This window comes from Oratosquilla oratoria, chromosome 1 (assembly GCF_046742065.1).
Source record: "Oratosquilla oratoria isolate Oo_2021 chromosome 1, ASM4674206v1, whole genome shotgun sequence".
NCBI classification, from domain to species: domain Eukaryota; kingdom Metazoa; phylum Arthropoda; class Malacostraca; order Stomatopoda; family Squillidae; genus Oratosquilla; species Oratosquilla oratoria.
This window is the reverse complement of record NC_134777.1, coordinates 126,960,932-126,973,861: the sequence shown is the minus strand read 5'-3', so window position 1 is coordinate 126,973,861 and position 12,930 is coordinate 126,960,932. Positions and strand designations below refer to the sequence as shown.

Sequence of the window (12,930 nt, the reverse complement as noted above, 5' to 3'; positions counted from 1 at the left end):
TATGTTGAATGAAGCGTGGGGCAAATACGAGTCAAATGGAAACGATTTTAATGAAATCCAGTGGTTGGGACGAGCATAAAACAGCCAAATTACCACCTTGGATACGACGACCTTTGCAAGTTTTGCTCAAGATAATGCTCGACTGTTCTATTATGGTATACAAGAGCTTTACAATCACTTCGATGTCAACATATGCAATGGCATGCTACCCTTGAATATTTCCGCTTGAGCAAGCCAGCCAACGAAAATCCTGTGAAAACGAAACTAGTAAACAAGCAGCATCAAACATCAAAGTTTCCTCTGCCAAAGAAGTTTTTAAGTATCATTCGAACTGCTGCCAAGCGATTTCATTCAGCACTGGGAAACCAGCAGTCAACGGTTAGCTTGAGGTTGTTAAAATTGGTCTTCCCACCACAATTAACAACTGTTGTTTTATCAATTATGACATTAATGTAATTTTTCGCAACAAGGATGAATACGTATTTGCAAACGCCGGCACGTCCACAACTACTGAATATGCATATGGACAAGAACACAAATAAATAAGACATAATGCAGTAAACTTGAAGAACCATTGTGTAAATTTACAATATAATCTAAAACCTCATTTACAAACGCTGGAGAGAACAAAACTGGGCGGGAGTGCTAATTGTGCTACCTGCGGCAGAATGCAGTAGTCATTTATTATACCCAAGTTGCTCCAATGCTAATTATATACGTTCCGGTGGGACTGCGCTGACAAATGTAGGATGGAAGCAAAGTGCAATTTCCAAAAACGAAATACAATGTGGACAAAGTGTGGTCTGACGCACGTTACACAGACAGCGGTGGTGGTTTTGAAAGGGATAACTAATCGTAACTGTCAAAAGTGTAGCATACCTTCGTCACAGTAACTTTTACCAATCTTTTGGGCAGCAGTTTTTCTTCTTCTGAAGGGACACACTAGACAAAACGGGCACACAATCGATAAAGATTACGTTTGGTCGAGAGTCTATTCCTTAAGTATGATTAAATATCAGCCAAAACAAACTTGTTAAGCATTACTTTGGGTGTGCGCAATATATGTGAAGAATTTGTTACACACATTTGCAATTATGACGGGTGTTGTATCGTGGCAGTTGTGTGGAGTGATGGTCTTAACGGAGAATCCACTGTGGAATCATGTTAATGAAAAACAGTTGCTATATATAATGATAACGGTTATATACAAAAATATACAGAATGCAGTAGTAATGGAAAGGAGGAGAGTGAAATGCAGTTCCTATGGAGAATTTTAAGCGTTGGGAATGGAGGGGATCTATTGTGCCCTGAGTAACAATAACAATAATGATAATAATAAATATTTTATTAACATGAAACCGTGAAACTTTCCGTGTACAGCGACGGCGAGTCAAAGGTAGTGATGACATGAAATCACTGAGCGTGTCGGAAGCATTGGGCATTCAGGATACTACAGTCGTGCTGAAGATGTCGAGTGGGTACAGCTTAAGAGTTGTAGCGAGAAAATTTTACATAAAACAAGGCGTTGACTTCGAACAAGAAACGACGTCTGAACAACCCGTACTCTGACGTATAGCCTTCTTCCCCGAGTGAACTTGAACCAACTCTGCACGTACTATAAATATAATTTGTAGTGCATACTTTAAAGTATACGGCAGTATGTTTATTCATAGTATGTATTTCACACATTAGCAACCTTCACTGTGGCAGTCACATCCATACGATGTCGGCAAATGGATACCTCTAACCGGCGCGTGTAGTCACCAACTTTACAAATCACATGAAGTTGTATGTAACAGATACGTACATATAATAAACAATGTGGAACAAATACAAACGACAGGGGTTAGAGTGAAATGGGTTTGTAAATGTATGGATGGCATGCACAACAGCTTGGTACATGGATAATCTAGTTGTCTGATTTGCAAAAACAGGATAATGTGGAGATACGATGGTTTATCCACAAGGTTAGTCTGCAACCGAATACTGTTGACATTGTGTAGGCAGAGCAGCGTGTTGAGGGTAGGGTAAGTGACGTCATAAGACGAAATGTGTTGGAGAGGGTAAGAATGGCATTGCCAGATGGAGAATGAGTGAGCGAAAATGTGTGTGCGCGCGTCTAAAGTGCAGTATATACTCGGAATTTCGCTTACGTTAGTACACTTGTTACCATACTTCGTTTTAAATTCATGTATGGTTCCAGTTTGGGCTATACAACGTTCTATTCTACTTCACAAGTTTACACATGTACATGGTGAACTATTTTTTCTGCATCCTTCAGACACTGTCTTCAACTCGTTCAAATGATCCTGCAATACCCTCCTATCATACATAAGTAGATTTTCTCTGCGTGTGCAGGCGCGCGAGCGTTAGGGTTATGGAGTGGCAACGTGTACTATAAGGGTCATACGGGTGTATATGTCGCCTGGAGTGCGCGCGCGGTGACAAGTCAAGAGTATGGAAACCGTATGGTGAGAGAGTGGGAAGCACTCTAGCCTGATGACTAAGTGGTGTATCAGAGGTCGTGAGTGATGCGCAATGGGCCATGGAGGACAGCCTCAGGCAGGTGTGCTGGGAACAAACGGACGCCGGTGTGGGCACGTAGGAATGTACTATGGGCATCCGCTGCATCGTGGAGCATTCATACGTGCTGCCTGTCAGACACAAGATTCGAACGCACTGAGGCACCGAGATGTGACTGCTCTACTAACCTTAAATTACTCCTGCAATTTTCAAACAGTAATGGTCTGAAAAGTGGCTAATGAAATTTAACTAGTAAATACAAGGTTATGCACATAGGTAAGTACGACTACAAGTTATTTGGAAATTCGTTAACAAAAGTGGATAGTGAAAAGGATCTCGGCGTATTTATCAGTAACGATCTCAAATAATGTAACCGGTGTATTTCAGCCTCTGATAAGGCAAATAAGATTCTAGGACTGACTGCGCGATCTTGTGACTACATATTTCAGCCTCTGATAAGGCAAATAAGATTCTAGGACTGACTGCGCGATCTTGTGACTACATAACTCCATCTCCCATTAACAAGCTAAATCGTTAGTTCGTCCATATTTGGAATACTGTATGCTGTTTACGTATGGTCACCGAATCTCGTAAGACATTGACAGACTGGAAAAAGTACAACGGCGAGTCACAAAACTGATCCCAGATATAAAAAATAATTCATACCAAAATCGACTAAAACATTAATCTATTTTCCATAAAAGAAAAAAGTAAGTTTCTATAGGGAATTGACATCAAAAGTGACAAAATTTTCACACTGAATGAGAATCAGACAAAAAAATAATGGTCTCAAACTGTCAGGAAATGGATTTAATTTGGAAGTGGGTAGAAACAGCTCCGCCAACAGCGTAGTTAATGAATGGAATAAACATCCAGCAGAGGCAGTGCAATGTAGTTTAGTTCGAAGCTTTAAGATTTGGTTCGTCAAACACCCAAACAAGATGTAATACGTCATCTATATTATTTTTGTTGTCTTTATTATTATCTGTCAATTTATTATCAGTTACTATTTATCTGTTTATTATTTAGAAGGAAGGGTAGTGAATGGTGGGATGAGGAAACAAAGAAGGTTGTAGAAGAGAAGAAGCGAGCTTTCACAGATTGGTTACAAAATAGGACGAGGGAGTCATATGAGAGGTATAAAGAAAAGAAAAGAGAAGTAAAGCAAAAGGTAAAGGTGGCAAAGAGGAGAGCAGATGTGAAGTGGGGTAAGAGTATGACAGAAAATTTTGAAAGTAATAAAAAGATGTTTTGGAAAGAAATTAAGAGAGGAAGAGGAGGCGAATCAAGTAGAGAAGAAAAGGTAAAAGGTGCAGATGGAGAGATGATAATGGAAGAGAAGGCAGTAAGGGGAAGATAGGCAGAATATTTTAGGGAGTTGCTAAATGTGAAGGAGGATAGGGAAGGAAAGATAGTTGCAGTGGGAAATGCGAAGAAAATGAGAGTGATGAGTGAGGAAAATGGAGGAGAAATAAGGAAGGATGAAGTGAAGGCAGTTGTTAAGATGATGTAAGCAGGTAAGGCACCTGGTCTGGATGGATGCCATGCAGAATGTCTAAAAAAAAAAAGGAGGTACAGTGATGGTGGACTGGCTGGTGAGGTTATTTAATGTTTGCTGGAGAGAGGGTAGAGTACCGGAGGACTGGAGGAGTGCCTGTATAGTTCCACTTTACAAGGGAAAAGGGGAAAAAGTGTGAATGTAGTAGTTTCAGAGGGATTAGCTTGTTAAGTGTAGTTGGGAAGGCTTATGGGAGGATCTTGATTGAGAGGATTAGGAGAGGAACAGAGGGAGTAATTGGTGAGGAACAGTGTGGATTTAGGAAAGGTAGAGGTTGTGTAGATCAGATCTTTGTGGTAAGACAAATATGTGAGAAAGCTATAGGAAAGGGGAAGGATGTTTTTTTGGAATTTTATGGATCTGGAAAAGGCTTAGGATAGGGTAGACAGAAAGGCACTGTGGGAGGTCATGCAGATATATGGGGTAGGAGGAAAGCTTCTAGGAGCTGTCAAGAGTTTTTATGAGAGTAGTAGAGCTTGTGTCAGGATTAGAAATGGAGAGAGTGAGTGGTTCGAGGTAAAGGTGGGACTTCGTCAAGGATGCGTTACGTCGCCCTGGCTGTTCAACTTATACATGGATGGGGTAATGCGAGAGGTAAATGCAAGGGTAGTGGGTCAGGGATTGGAGATGGTTAAAGAAAATGGAGAAAAGTGGGAGATGAGCCAGCTGTTGTTTGCTGACGACACTGCGCTTGTGGCAGGATCGGAGGAGGGATTGAGGAAGTTGGTGACAGAGTTTGGGAGAGTATGTGATAGAAGAAAGCTAAAGATAAATGTGGGTAAAAGTAAGGTGATGAGATGTACAAGGGGTGAAAGTGGCAGTAGACTGGAGAGCGACTGGAGGAAGTGGATAGTTTTTTATATTTGGGTGCAAATGTGGCAGGAAAAGGTGGAGTGAAGGTGGGGGTAGAATGTAGATTGAGAGAAGCGAGTAAATGCCTTGGTGGATTGAAGAGTGTAATGAGGAATAGACATTTGGGAATGGATGCTAAGAGGAGACTGTATGAAGGAGTGATTGTGCCAACAGCACTGTATGGGGCAGAAACATGGAACATAAGAGAGGAAGAGAGAAGGAGTTTGAATGTGTTTGAGATTAGGTGTCTGAGAAGTATGATGGGGGTTACTAGGCTAGACAGAGTGAGAAATAAGGAGGTGAGTAGGAGAACAGGGGTGGAAAGGGAGTTGGGAGATAGGGTTCATGAAAGAGTATTAGGATGGTTTGGACACATGGAAAGAATGAGTAAAGAAAGACTAGTAAAAGAGGTATGGAAGGCAGATGTGGAGGGAGTGAACATGAGGGGACGTCCTAGGATGAGATGGATGGATGGGATGTTGGGGGCTTTGGGGAAGGACGGGAGAGGACAGAAGACAGGGGTGGATGGAGAATGGTTGTATATGGATAATGTTGTGATGCATGAGGTGGAATGGGCGGGGGGATGGGGGTGAAGTAGTTGTAACATACGGTGATGTCACTTGTGTTTAGGTACCGAGGGAGTGAAGGAGACTCCGGTGAGCTTCATGGCTTTATTCTGGTTAGCTTGAGAGTCGACCGAGGCTGGGTACAAGAGTGACCGCAAGAGTGACCGCGCGCTCGGCCGAGGGTACAAGTGGTTACAAGGACAAGAACTGAACTGGGCTGCGACCTGACCCCGGCACCCCTTAAGTACTCTTTGTGAGTACCGAAAAGTAGCGTGCCTCTGGCTGGCACAGGGTTGCCGGGCGTAGGCCTGAAGTGTGTTTCTATGAGGATACAAATTCATGTAGTACAGGCGTACTATAGACTAAATCTACATACATTTAATATAAGGCCGAAGGCCAGCTACTTCTACACAGTCTATCAATATTTGGTCCATCCCACTCCTGAGGCTGCGATGCTATAAGCCGAAATAGCACATGTGGGGGCTTGTCCGCCACATAGTATGTGTGAGCAAAATTTGACGCAGCCCGAAGGGGTTTCTCCCCGTCTTCTCCTTTTATGCATGGGGGGACGGAGAGGGGGGGTCGCCGATTTAATGAAGCGGCCTTGCTGTGGATGTGCTGTGTCTGGCGACACTGCTTCTGACCCAGGGCAGTGGACAAGGTGCAGGGATGACCCGTCATCCAGGAGGTGCTAAGATAAGAGGGAGGGTGGAGGGGTGTGGAGTGTATTCAGGGATGGAATGGGTGGGAATGATTCTATGCCTTTTCCTTTTTGGCTACCTCCCTTGTAAGGGGGAAAAAGCCTTGGTATATGTATGTATTATTTAACTTTACCTATTATTTATAGTTTTTATCATTATTATATTTTTTCGCTTCCGACCTAGTTATGGACCAAATGGTCTCCTGTCGGCATGCTCCTAGTTTGTAATGTTTTGTGTAAGGGCTTGGTTGGATAGTAACCAAATAGGATGGTGTTTATGCACAGTGCAAATTGCCGGTGTTGTGCATATTGTCTCTTACACGAATAATAGCGATACTAGTGCAAGAATGTTGGAGTGGATAGTCATTGTGTGAAGACCCACTCAAATATGAATGATCAACAGGAGAGATGTAGTGGGTGCAAGAACAAGAGTATATAAAACTACACAAAAAGTGCATAAAACGCTGCCATGGCGGAAAAGTCAATATTATAAATGTTGAATGTGGGTGTGCACAACACCGCAGTGGTGTTCCGAGCAAATGACTTCCCAATTGGAGTGAACGAAAGACTAACGACCTTTGACCTCCTTCTCTAGTTGGAGGAAGGCATTCCGCCATTATGAGTGTATGTCCCAACAGTGGTCAATTCCGAAAACGTAAAGGCCCCTTTGAAGACCTTCAGTTTCACACTCATTTCAATAAACAGTCTTGGTGATTTTTGTGCTCGAGTTTGCCCTGACTTCGTGAGCTGTTCCAAGTCCACTTTGAGGACAGATGTGTACACAATACTATCTGAACTTCGCCATGTACTGGGCACTTGACTATTAGGTAGAATCCCAAGGCTTCGCTGCTTTCAGAAGAAAAGGAGCATACGACTGATTTACAGACCAAGCTGAAATTGTACAAGTCAGTGATACTCTCAAAACTGTTCAAAGTCTGCGAGACGTGGGCAATGTACCATCACTCCAAGCTCAACCCCTTTCGCACAAATTGCCTTGGACCTCATGTGAATAGACTTCCAGACACCGAGGTGCTCGTTCCAGCATCTACATCATTTTAATGCAGTCGCAGCTGAACTGGGCATGACACCTAAATAATACACTAAACCAGCTACCAAAGACTTGTACGTAGAGCTTCAGCTTACAGCATGGCAAGGAACACAAAGACAGTATAAACACTTCAAAGACAGCCTGAAGGCATTAATGAAAAACACTCGACATCAAATTGATTCCTGTAAGATCATCCTAGATCTAGTTGGGTGGAGTTCTTCTGTTCATTTGGGCGCAAATTTTGTAAAGTCAAAAGGACTCTTAAAATAAAAAAAAAAAGGCAAGAACAGCCAACATCCCTACAACAACACTACAGTCCTCCAATAGTACCATACATTCCGTGCTCAAATAGGACTCATCAGATCTGCGTACTCAAAGTTAGGCCCATCCCCATAATTACCAGGATGAATTAAGTGGTCTTCGTCGAAATCAACGGGCAACACACACACACACGTATTATGAGAAATGATGACGCACAGAGAACATGGGCTATGTTTACAACATGATAGTGATATATACACTTCCTACAGAGTTACATGAAGAATTACAATGGTGTACAGAACGTCATTCTGCAAGGTTTGTTCAAGTGGCGTGTCAAGTATTGTGATGTTGCGTGCATTGTATACCAATGTCTGTGGAATATGGCGTGGAATGTCAGACGTACAAGCGGGAGACGTGGAATGGCAGCGTGCACCTTGAAAGAACGGAGTTCCTTCGATTAAACAAACTCTAAAACGCGTAGGGAGTAAGATGAGTTCTTAAACGAATAACCGCGTGCGTCTTCAACTTCCTTAACATATTTTATTCTGGCCAAATATCTTAAATCCGCTACGGTGTCATTCTATACATATTTCCTCCTGGCCAACATCAGGTTGTTTTATTCAATTTAAGAAAAGGGCATTTTAAAGATGGAGTGCGTGAGAAAATCGATACATCTAGTGCTCTGCCGTTCACGAAAACATTTAGCTTTCCCTTACTAAAAATATGTATAATTTTCTCACAATATTACCCTCTATTTCTCTTTCCGGGAGTTAAATTTGTCCTCGACAGACCGGGGTCGTTAGTGCAAGAAACTTTGGGTTCACTTTCAAACATACACACAACAAAATTCATTTATCGGGCTGTCTGCGAGATAAAACTAACAATGCGGTGAGCAGCAGCTTGGTCACTGTCAGCAGTGTCTGACGTACGCTCTGACCAGTAGACGAGACAAAGAGTTTGAGCAACCTATTCTGGAAGCGTGTGTGTAGCAAGCGACGTCGCCATGTGGTTGCCTGACAATTTATGGTATGAGGAATTCAGGGTCAAGTGATGTGGCATGTTAAACGTTACAGTAGTGAGTGTATGACTTGCACGGTGAGTGATTGGTGGTGTGGAAGTTAAACGCTATAGTAGTGAGAGCATGGAGGTGAGTGGCTGGTGTTGGTTGAGTCATGGCTGAATTTCTGTGGAATGCAAGGAACGAGTGGATTGGTGTAGAGTGAACGTCAAGTCACGGGTTGCGTGTGGAATGACGTGATGATTTGTGGTACGAACACATCTCGTGTGAGTGTGAGAACATACATGTTATATTCACGACGTGAGAACCTCACACTTTCCACAACCGAATGATTAAATACAACGGTCTTTATACACTACGAAATCCAAAGATAATCATAAGGTTTCATCGCCGACAACAATCCAACAGTGCTTTGTTTACCCTGGGAATGACAATCGACGAACCACGCCATAAATAATAACGCCCTTCGCTGACAAATACAAAACAGCGTTTAGATAAAGATCACTGGTTAAAAGTGACGATTAATCTCTCTACATAGTCCCTTCGAAATTACGATTTAAGAACATGCCAGACGATCTAAGACAATGGTTCTTCAATTTTTTCCAACCCCAAATCCCATGTGACCCAACAATATATCCCGACCACCCTTCTGACGATACTGCCAAAAACAATTATTTTCCAACTTCGCGACGTCTTCCTAGATACCCTGAAGACAGTGACCTCTTCTGACCTCAGTATATCCTACAGTCAGGTCTCCTGGCATCTGATTACAGCTGCCACATGACTAAAAGGAACAGTCATGAATCTAAGAGTTCCTAATCTAGACTAACTGTATGTACCGGATGATTAGATACCAACACACACACACACACATACGCAAAGTATATCTAAAATTCTAAGGAGTGATGCATGGTTTTGTGTACCTCATGGATATTTCGAAGAATCAGAGTACAGAACATGCTCAGATTAACACATCCTCTTCTGCCAGGAGAAAATGAGTTACATTTCTTCTACTGTGTGTGTGTGTGTGTGTACGTGCCAGTTGTGCAGAAAGCGACGCCATGTCAAGCATGACAAAAAAGCCGCCCGAGAATTAGGCCTACGTGATGCCATCCTGAACCGCTTGCTCCCTTGGGGCACTCCACAGGATGTTCTTCATTTGGGAGCGGGTCCCTGGGCTCAAGCGGTTGAGGGGGTAAAGCTACCTTTACCCAGTCCCTACAACAGCTCACTTTACAGTTCTATTCTAACGACAGGCGACTTTATTCAGTTGAAATTGGTACTTGTACAGTTATGACAACTGGGTATGCGTGGATACATTTCTTCATTGCCTTGGATCATGTGCTGGACTCGTGAAATATTTTCCATTCCCGGGTCAGATTTTACAACTCGTGTAGCTTACGATAATGCTACCTTACAAACGCGCGCGCGCATAAAATTTTGCACAAAGGGAACAGCAACGGCTCACAGTAAGTTATTGTCATACCAGAAGCGCTCCTTGGACTCGGGACATGGATTGGAAGGTAACAATATTAATCAACACACCTGTAAAAAAAAAAAAAAAAAGAGAGAGAGAGAGAGAGAGAGAGAGAGAGAGAGAGAGTGCTCCGTGTCGTCTGGGGCATGTGACGTAAGGTGACATGAGGAATGCACAGAGTTGGTGATGTAGCACAAATAGTATATGACCAACATGAGAGCTGTGATTTGGGTTAGCGTGTTAAAGTAACAGTGATACAGAAGTGATGAGCTATGTTAGGCCGGAATGCGATGTGATGCAAGGTGGTTGTGATGTTTTCGTGGAATAAATCGATGCGGTTCGTGACACTATATGAACAGCATCATGCATGTCACGTAGTCATTTCGAGCCGAATATATGTAATACATACTGGCCAAGTACGAACGAATGCATGTTGGACTAAAATATACGACTTTATCCAATACCCGTGACACGTGTAACGGGATTCTTGGGCGAAATGAATTAAACATGGCAAAGCCTAAAGTTACGTGCCAGACGCCGATGCAAACAATGTTATACGCAACAAGGAAGCGAATGTGTTCTGTTCCAGTGTGTGCTGCGCGCTGGAGGACATAAAGTGGATAGTACTATGCAGAGCTTGTGGGAGGTGAGCCGGGATGCTACGCTGAGGAGGAGGAGGGGGGGAGAGGGAGCCAGGTACGCAGGCTGGGGGAGACAGCCTGCCAAGGTTCCCAAAACTATCATATACGGTGTAAAAATCCCACCGTGTAACATGCTTACACCTAAGCTGTACACGTAACGCCATGAGAGGTTGGGGAGAGGGGAACCTTTGATTAAGGATTAGGCAGCTGAGGTATCTCTGGGTGGTCAATCCCATGCACTCCCCCCCTCTTACCCAACCGAAGCCAGACAGTGTGGTGTGGTGGAGTCTACATCATGCTGCTAACCACCACGTCCTTGCAAAGACGAAAGGAGGAGGAAGGTAGGGGGGGTGGGGGCTGCGGTTCCCCCAAGCCTGCAGCAAACGTTACCCTGACATTGACCAAAGCTCATGGACGCCCTCCGCAGCTTTTACCTCCTGTTGCCCAGCTCACCCCATCACGTACATGGCTCCCCCCACAGCGCCACCCAACTAAGGGCAACCTTCAAATCTGCCCCCAAAGACCCGGACACCTCATGCAGTGATAAAAGATCATATCTTTGGCCGCGCCCATCTCTTTCGGCCCGTCGCCGCTTCCTTCCCCCAGCAGCTACCAAGTCCCGGGGTGATTGTCGCCTATTTGATGCTTCCCGACACTTACCTTAAGGGATGTGCAGGTACGTAAAACCACCTATGTTATCGTTGCCGTAGATCAGGGCTCAGCTTCAAAAAAGATAACACACAGTGGTGCTGGTATTAAGACAAATTTCTTCACGACACTTCAAGGTACAGAGAACTCGGGCACACGACCTCCCCGTACACTGTTTCTCAATACACTGATCATGACGTCATAAAAACAGCACAGAACTTCGTGAGACATCTGGTAGGTGGCGGAAAGATCGCTGAGAGAACGCCAATATTCATAGAAAACTTGTTCTTTAGGTATGACTTTACAAAAATAAGTATCTCCCAATAATACATTATTACTTCTCATACCAGTAATATTAGGTCAATATACACATAAGAAATGCATATGTTTAGATATAGTATAATGATATGTTTCTCATATTGAGAAAAACAAACATAAATGACATATAATGAATAAGTGGTTTGAAAATTGCATGTATTTTGAACAATCAACTTGGAATTAAATTTGTACAAAATTAATCAAACTATTTAAGATTATTTCAATAACTCTTATTGGTGATACTGTTCTATAATGAAGATAAAACACTGGATTAATCCATCAAATTGACAAAATACACTTTTTTGCTATTTGCAAAACTTATATTGTATGAACTGAATCAAATATCAGAGTTGATGATACTAAACAGGTTCTTCATTAAAGGACTGCAGCTTCAGCCGATGAGTAATTCTTATATCACGATGAAAATGAAAATGATATGATTTTCTTATAAATCAAAGAACCAAGTGACTTTTTACACGTATAATCAAGGCTGATATTTGTTTGTATTTTTGCAATAATTTATAACTTAAAACCCACTGGAACACCGATACGTGTATCCATTATCGAGCTCGTTTCTCCGACTGTACCCCGTACTAACAGGAAGCTGTTCTTGTCGTCTAGGAAATCGCATTTATCTAATTTCCACTCAGATAAAGTGCTGATCACATTTAAATTTAATCATACTTTTCTCATTTTTTTCTAATGTCCTCCACAATGGAAACAACCTTTCATGCTTTTTTTGTGTTATCCTCAGCATTTATAAATGTTATTTCGAACTATGTGTTCTTTTCTTTATCTGCACTTCATGTATATTGATTCAATGCCAAATAGAATTACTTATTTACTTACTAATAATAAATCTCCTTTACCATCTCCATAAATTCACTTCATAGGCTAGATATTGTCCACAAGAACAGAAGGAGCGAGTATCACCGAGGAAATAATAAATACCCTTTGGAAAACGTAAGAATCATTTCCTCAAATGATCAAATTCTACTGATTGTTTGTCAAAACACCGGTACAATACAAACATGAACAGACACTTTAGAAAGTATCTTAACTATGATAGTGTCATCATTGACCTTCATTCCTTCCATAATCACATTCAACGAAATATTTATCTTGACACATGCACTGAATGTTTGAAGTTATTCCATCATTTTGACATGGCTAAGATGTTTCCATTGAAGCCCCCTGAGGGTTTAGATTTTTTAAAATATATTTCCCATGAGGAATTGAAAACTAAAAACAAATGCACGCAGGAGTAACTGAAAACATTCAAGACGAAATAAAATTTCTTAGATAAATAAACAATGGTTT

At 42.2% G+C, this 12,930-nt stretch overlaps 1 protein-coding gene across 5 annotated transcripts in view; it reads right to left on the bottom strand.

Annotated features, from left to right (window-relative positions):
* The window catches only part of krz (beta-arrestin protein kurtz), a 336,006-nt gene extending 324,518 nt beyond the window's left edge, over window positions 1-11,488 (bottom strand). For all 5 annotated transcript variants that reach the window (XM_076187353.1, XM_076187370.1, XM_076187388.1 and 2 more), the window contains exon 1: window positions 11,305-11,488. The gene's annotated coding sequence lies outside the window, so the exon portion shown is untranslated. The remainder of the gene's footprint in view (window positions 1-11,304) is intronic.
* Window positions 11,489-12,930: the final 1,442 nt, after the last annotated feature.